Source organism: Myxine glutinosa, unplaced genomic scaffold (genome assembly GCF_964187855.1).
Source record: "Myxine glutinosa unplaced genomic scaffold, kmMyxGlut1.1 SCAFFOLD_1547, whole genome shotgun sequence".
NCBI lineage: Eukaryota > Metazoa > Chordata > Myxini > Myxiniformes > Myxinidae > Myxine > Myxine glutinosa.
In genome coordinates, this window is record NW_027617642.1 from 23,956 (window position 1) to 32,493 (window position 8,538).

The 8,538-nt window shown below is 42.2% G+C and overlaps 1 non-coding gene across 1 annotated transcript; it reads right to left on the reverse strand.

Moving 5' to 3' along the window:
• Positions 1–396: 396 nt before the first annotated feature.
• On the reverse strand, positions 397–516 carry LOC144889187 (U5 spliceosomal RNA). The gene has a single exon (XR_013621638.1). It is a non-coding gene; the product is annotated as a U5 spliceosomal RNA (small nuclear RNA).
• Positions 517–8,538: the final 8,022 nt, after the last annotated feature.

Genomic DNA, 8,538 nt, shown 5'->3' on the forward strand with positions numbered 1-8,538 from the left:
TCCGAGGCTGTTCAAAACCGCGGAATAATGTCCGGAACGATTAAATCTGGACAATTAGATCGTTCAAGCCGAGAACGTCAATTCAGCAGAATTGTGAAATAGTGTTGATTCATCATCATCGAGATCGATCGGGCTGTTTGCCCGAGGATGATCATTTTATGGATCGATTTGATTTCACATATGGTACATTTTATGAATTATTGTGCCAATTTTAAAATGTACCAGGTGCAGACAGACAAATATCCGGATTTGGGTGGACAAAGGTCAGTATGCAGACAAAAGTCCACCAAGTTTGTCCGAAACCGTCACAACTTTGACATTTCCTGTTCATAGACAGAAGGGACAACACCAAAGGTCGCCAAACCTTCTCGCGTGTTCTGCTTTTTATTTATATATCGCCCGATAAACTCAGGGAGTCAAAAACTATTCAGAGTTCAGACTCGTGAACGTTTCTCTCCACGGAAATCTTTAGTAAAAGGCGAAAGATTTATACGAATCGAAGAGAAACCAGAGTACGAATCGCTCGTCTTAGTCTCATCCTTTTATAAACAAGTAACACATTAACATTAATGGTGATTTTTTTACAATAATCTCAGATCGAGGTTTTCACTTTGTTCTCACATTTATAATATAATAACATATAATATTTCGTCAGTAATTTCCACATTTAAGTTAAAGTTGTCTTCATTTCACGATTATATTTTCCAAATGAACGCCTTCCTTAATGCATATTCAAGTCAAGCAGCCAATCACAGCGCATATCGTCGTGACGTCATTTCAAAAAATCTTGGTTCAATTTACTTACAATTCTTACAAAAGGAAAAATCATTTTAAAAAACTATACTTTTATACAACAACAACAACAACGACATGCATTTTAAGGCCATTTTCCCTGCGAGAGCGGGGGTTAGCCTTGCGGTCCCCATGACAATCTTCTCCATTTTGCCCTATTTTCTGCATCTCTCCTTGTTAACCCCCTTGCCCGCATTTATTCTTCCACCATCTTTAGCCAAGTCTTTCTCGGTCTTCCCCGTCCTCTACTTCCTTCTACATTCATTTCCATCACTCTTTTCAACCAGTCACTTTCATCCTTCCTCAACACATGACCAAACCATCTCAACCTTGTCCTCTTCACAGCATCAATCACAGCCTCAATTCCCATCATTTTTCGCAATTCATCATTTGTCTTCCTCTCTCTCAACGATACTCCGCACATCCATCGAACCATTCGCATTTCCACCCTTTCCAACCTTCGTTGCTGCTCTACGTTCATTACCCATGTCTCGCTCCCATAAATCATAACACTTCTCACACATGCAGCATACACCTTTCCCTTCAGCTTCAACGACACTCCCCTCCTCATCAGCACGCCACTCAGTTCCCGAAACTTCTTCCATGCACATCTCTCTCGCAACCGTTGCCGAGTCTGATCCACCTTCTCCATTCAGCATGTCTCCGAGGTAGCAAAATGTTTTTACACCTTCCAGCCTCACGCCGTCTCCAAGATCCAACTCAACATTTCCTCCATCTGCAGCTCCCTCTGTGCACACCTTACATTTGAATGTAGCTGCCACACTGGTTAATGACCCTCTCAAACCACTACATTTTTGATGAACCCACTCAGCGCACATTGTACATTGAATGGAGTTCACTCCGACACCCTTCCTGCACACAGCACAGGGCCACTTCCCAGTTCTTTCCACCTCACCACATGCTTTACCACTTGCCATCACCTTCGTCTTTCCGATATTCACCTTCAGACCTTTTGTCTCCATACATTCCTTCCACTTGTTCATCTTTTCCTTCAGTCCATCCATACTTTCCGCAATCAACACCAGATCATCTGCATACAACAACTCCCACGGTAAACCCTCCTTTACGTTCTGAGCCAGCACCTCCATCACAGCTACAAATAGTAGTGGACTTAGTACCGACCCCTGATGCACTCCCACCTTCACCTCAAACTCACCACTGTTCCCGTCCTTCGTCCTTACAGCTGTGCGCGCTCTTTTGTACATTGCCATCACTACTCTGATCAACCATTCCTCCACTCCTAACTTCCTCATTGCCCATGTCAATACTTTGCGTGGAACCCTATCGAATGCTTTCTCCAGATCAACAAACCCAAGAAACAACTTCTTCCTCTTCTCCATGTACTTCTCCTGCAACTACCTCACAATAAAAGGCGCGTCTGTCGTTCCTCTTCCTGGCATAAATCCAAACTGCATTTCGTCGATCTTCGCTTTCTTCCTTATCCTCCTCTCCAACACCCTTTCCAATACCTTCATTCCATGCTCCAATAACTTTATCGCTCGGTACGAGCCACACTCCAGAAGGTCACCTTTCCCCTTGTATAGAGGGACGAGGGTACTCAGTTCCCAATCCACTGGAATGCGGCCTTCTTTCACCACCAGATTACAGATCTCTGTCATTCTCTTCACACCCCAACTTCCTGCTGCCTTCAACATATCTCCCACAACTCCCGTCGGCCCTCCCGCTTTTCTACACTTCATTGCTTTTTCGCTTCCTCAACTTCCTTCTCAGTTATCTTCTCTGCCGGTCCTAAAACTGGGTTACTCTCTATGTTGCCATCCCATTCATTCTCTGTATTCAACAGCATTTCCATATATCTCTTCCATCTTCCTTTAATTCCATCTGGGTCCACAACGATTTGTCCCACTTCATCCTTCAAGCAACTCACCCCCATCACATCACACCTCTCTTTCGCCATCTGCTTTACAATCCTGAATACTGCTCTCTGACCCTCTTCCAAATCCAAGCGTTCTCCGAACATTTTCCTACATGCCTCCTGCGCCTTTGCTACCTCTTTCTTTGCAGCCTTCTTGGCTGCCTTATAACTTTCATGCTCTGCTGTTTCTGCTCCCGTACCCTTCGCCTTCTGCCACTCCTTGAACTTCTTCTTCTTCTCGTCAATCCTCTTTCCAACTTCATCATCACACCACCATGTTTCCGAGTGCCTCGGTGGTCCTTTTGTCCATCCACATACCTCACCAACGGCTCCCAACAGACTAGCTTTCATTGACATCCAACCACTTTCAAGCTCAACCACATCATCCTCGACCCTACTCAGCCTCTCTTTTAATGCCTCCCTTACTATCACCTCTTTCAACCTCCACACCTTTATTATCGGTTGGTACTTCACCCGCCGAGCTCTCCTCGCACCTTTCACCCTTATGTCGCAGACAACCAAGGGGTGCTGTGAAACAGCCTCCTCCCCCGGGATCACCTTTGTGTCCCGGAGGTGCCACCTATCTCGCCTACGCACCATCGGGTAGTCAACGGTTGTCGTCGACCCACCTGACGTGTATCTAACAAGCTTATTATCCTCTTTCTGGAACTGAGTATTACAAATCAACAAATCAGCTCCATCAGCAAACTCCAAAATCCTTTCACCTTCTCCATTTCTCACACCATATCCGTAACCCCCACGAACTCCCTCAAAACCATCCATACTCCTTCCCACATGTCCATTTAGGTCTCCTCCTACCACAACAACTTCCTCATCTTTCACGTTTTCCATCAGCTTCTCTATCGCACACCAGAACTTGTCCTTCTCTTCATCGCTCCGATCAACCTGCGGAGCATATCCCGAGATGACGTTCACCAAGAGCTTTCCAATCATCATTTTCACCGTCATCAACCTATCACTCACTCTTGTCACACTCACCACACTGTCTACAAACTCCTCAGAAAACAGGACACCAACACCATTGTGGAAGTGTAACTCAGTGTAACTTATTAATTGGCACTGGTAACTTATTAATTAACCTGGTAACAAAGCAGATACATTTTACATGCAAACTCTGTGAAAGACGAGTTTGTAAATGAGTGTCAGGAATGCGCCCGAACATGATAATCTCTTGTCCACCTGGTCACAGCCCCTGGCTGAAGCACCCCCCTATCGTTTGGTAAACGGAACTCACAACAGGAGGGGAGCGAGCTGATACCAGGACTTGGTACATGCATGACCTCGGGGCATTAGCGGAGAGGGGATTAAGTCCAGTTTGTCCATATAAACGAGAGCAAACGTGGAGTCGAGAGAACTTGCTACCAGAAGCTCTGACCAACGGGAGTGGCGGAGGAACATCAGCCGAACGAGAAGGACCATGCGAAAAGAGTTAACCTGATCCATTATATTATGCGGTATTATTTGGTAAATGGAATGAAGTGAATAACCAGTTAATAAACCAGACCTTTTGTAAACCTGTGTCCGGTCATTGGAGTCCTGAGTCTCTCAGCTACAAATTCTCCAACAATCTGGAGGCACCGCTGGAATTTCGAGTGGACGTCGTCAAGGGTCAAGGTGAGCATGACCTCTTGGGGATCTGTCCATTATGAAATATGAATTCTGAAGATGGAGGATTTGGTGTGTGGGACTGGCAACGTGTTAAACGACTGTAGCAATTTATTCGTGTTTTTTTTTCTCTAAATGATTTCTGTAAATACGTATTTTTGCGCTGGTCATTAAGGGTCTTACTGTGACCTGGGAGCAAACGGAGCAAGCGTGCACCTTGCGACCATTTGCTTCCAGGACGTGTAAGGCCGGTACACTCGTTTACCCACCCGTACACGTATAAAGTACTTCTTTTTTTTTGCACTTGTTCAAAGCACTCGACTTGCTCGGCGAGCGAGCGACTTGCTCGGCGCTCGGCGAGCGACAGGGAACCGGGAAAGGGAATTATATTTATATATATATATTTTTTACCTCATTCCAATTTATGGTATTGCGACAAAAAGGCTTATATCTTTGGAACGACTGGTCGGATTTAGACAAATTAAAACTCGTTCGATCAACAAATAAATTCATGACAGACAATCCCACCTCATGCCGGTCCAGAATTACTGTGAAAGATGGCGATTGGATAAAAATTGCATACCAACACTTCCTCACTGTCCCTCATTGTCCCTCATGTCCATTCCGGCACCCTGTCTCTTGCTCCCGCTCTTTTTCCCTCCCTTTACTTCCCATTGGCGGACGTTTTGCGAGAAGCAAAGCGTTTTGCAGGACGCTTCCATGACACGGAACCAGTGCTGTTGTTTTTTTTGACGAAATTTGCCAGATAAATAGCATGGGTGACACGGAACCAGTGCTGTTGTTTTTTTAACGAAATTTGCCAGATAAATAGCATGGGTGACACGACGAAATGATTGGATTTTGGTGAAGACCCAGGTGCGAATCCGGCTACGAGAATTGTTTAAAGTGATTCTTCACCATAAAGAGATCGGGTGAAAAGCGATATACATGATATTTAACATAATATACTTATTAATGTTATTATTTTAATATTATTCATAAAAAAATAAAATAAAATAAAGTGACAAAAACACGCCGATTCCATTTTTGGTTCAGGTCCGAATCCAGATCCGGCCTATCAGTGGGATACAAAACATAAACTGTTCACCAAGGCGGAGATATAATAATAATAATAATTCTGTATTATTTAGTTAACCAGTTTGTGTGAAACCTCAACCTAAATATAAAAATTGATCTGCTTGGTGTTAGTTTAAGGGCTGTTCCAAATTTATCCTGATTATGAGAGATAATTACAGGAAATGTGTACTGTTCTTGTTTGGTGATTATGAGACAAAAACAGCAGAGTGGGAATCGGCAGACAATGGAACAGCTAGCGACGAGTGTTTGTGAGTAACAACCACCCTCTGGTCGAGGCTCATAGAAGGGGTGATGCTTACTGATTCGGCACGCTTACAATAGGTGTTAATGGTGGGATGTCAGAGGTTTTGGTGTGGTTTAATGTTCACACTGTTTTGGAAAATAATGCTCGATGCAACATGATCCTAAAAAAAGAACCCAGCCCTACATCGAAAGATCAGGAAGGGAAGGAATGGAAAATTTGTCAAGGTTCGAAATTAATCGGACAAGTGGGTCCCAAGGTATGGTCACCGTACTCGCAAGCCGTTCGCTTTGGCTCTGCGAATGGACCAAACCATTTCATGTAAATAGAGGGGGGGTTCTGTGGTCGTTCGTTTTGGCTTTGCGAATGGACCAAACCATTTCATGTAAATAGAAGGGGGGGTTCTGTGGTCGTTCGCTTTGGCTTTGCGAATGGACCAAACCATTGCATGTAAATAGAAGGGGGGTTCTGTGGTCGTTACTGCCACGTGGTTTCAAAGTTTTTTGTTGTTGTTGTTTGCACGCATGTTTTTTTTTTGCAAGCACGTACGGGCAAGCACGTACGTGCGGGCACGCCCTAGTATATATAAATTGAGGTAATATTAAGTTATGGAATTAATTGCTTTCAACAATGCAAAGGGTGACAAGATATGGGATTTTAATGGGATTTTAATGGGATATTGATTTATTGATTAATCACAACGTTTCACTTTCGTTGTTGCAACGTTTTGCTCCAACGTTTTGTGAACATTTAAATGTTGGGTTTTGCTGACGTTTCCACAACGTCGCTACAACGTTTCACTTTCGTTGTTGCAACGTTTTGCTCCAACGTTTTGGGAACATTTAAATGTTGAGTTTTGCTAACGTTTCCACAACGTCGCTACAACGTTTCACTTTCGTTGTTGCAACGTTTTGCTCCAACGTTTTGTGAACATTTAAATGTTGGGTTTTGCTAACGTTTGCACAACGTCGCTACAACGTTTCACTTTCGTTGTTGCAACGTTTTGCTCCAACGTTTTGTGAACATTTAAATGTTGGGTTTTGCTAACGTTTCCACAACGTCGCTACAACGTTTCACTTTCGTTGTTGCAACGTTTTGCTCCAACGTTTTGGGAACATTCAAATGTTGGGTTTTGCTGACGTTTCCACAACGTCGCTACAACGTTTTACTTTCGTTGTTGCAACGTTTTGCTCCAACGTTTTGGGGACACTCAAATGTTAAATAAACCGGATAAGAATTCACGAGTTATTTAATTATGAGCGATTATAGAAGTACTTATTTAATTAATTACATTTCTTATTAAATTACAGTAATTACATTACAGTAATTACCTGAGGTAATTACAGTAATTACAGTTCCGGTAATTACAGTAATTACAGTAATCATTACAGTAATTGCAGTAATCTTATTACAGTAATTACATTACATTAACTCAGGCACCTTTTGAGTAAGGAAGCTGATATTTGGACATGACACTGACCAAGTGATGTGGCTGTCAAGGAAAATATTGATTTATTGATTAATCATTTAATAAATTAACTCGTTGATTTATAAATGACTTATTTAATTAAAAGTCCTCAGAAATACATCTTCGGATGAAATACTTACAGATTGGTTATGCTATGAGCCAATTGATTAAGGAAAATATTTTGTGATGGCCATATTGGCAATTTCGTGGCCATATTTGTGGCAACTCAGTTAGTGCCACTGCACCTTTAAAATGCATCCCTGCGTTCATTTTTCGATCGATTGAGTTGAAATTTTGAACAATCGGATCTGGACTGTCGCTGTTAATGACTCTAGCACGCACTCGTCCAATCAGGATGGAGCGGTATGGTCCCCGGATTATCACTGCTCGCAGTTTTAATTAATTTTACTTTTTCTCTTGGTCATATAATTTTGAAGACATGCATGTCATGATAGAGGAAATGTTTGTTCTGTTAAACGGAATAAATGTTGTTTATTTGTGTGGGTGTGTATTTTTGTGTTTTTGGATATATTTTCACGACTAATTCCAGTTATCGTCCTGCAAAATGTCTGCTCGTTCTTTTTCCTTTGAGTCGTAAATTCCTGTTGAACTCTCATTAAAATGCGGAATTAAGTACGCTGTGTGATGATGGAGATCCTTGATGACGAATCAGGAATAGTGAATGAGCAAACAAATATCACGGATGGTACGCCGGATAGGGAAAATGTAGATGAAACCCCTTTTGCTCAGGTGCTGTGCAGCGCTGCACAAAGATCCATATGAGCGGGGCCTGGGTGCTGTGTAATTAGTACACAAAGAACCAATTACTAGGGTGCTGAATAAACACAAAGATCCATTTTTGGAGCTGGTTCTCCCGGTGCTGTGATTTATTCAAAGAACCAAATCTTGTAAGAATTAAGATATGATTTGTCGACATTATAAATACTTTAATATATGTAACGATTTTGTAACGATCATCCTGCAAAAGGTCTGCTCGTTCTTTTTCCTTTGAGTCGTAAATTCCTGTTGAATTCTCATTAAAATGCGGAATTAAGTACGCTGTGTGATGATAGAGATCCTTGATGACGAATCAGGAATAGTGAATGAGCAAACAAAATAACGAATGCTGCGGCTGGAGCAGTGGAAGCGATTTTTGAATTGTTCAATGATTATTCGATATTGTTATGACTTATTGTCAATAGGTATACTAAGTGGCCATGAGGTAGCCTGTTGCTATGTACAGTTTTATTCTATTGTTGATTATACCACATAGCTGTGGTGATAAAGGAAATGTTCGTTTTAAATAGATGATTATGATAGGACCATGACTATAAAATCATGATGATTATTATGAATGATATCATAGGGTTCAAATGCAGAATGCTGCATGAACTTGGGAAAGAACTTTCAAGCCCT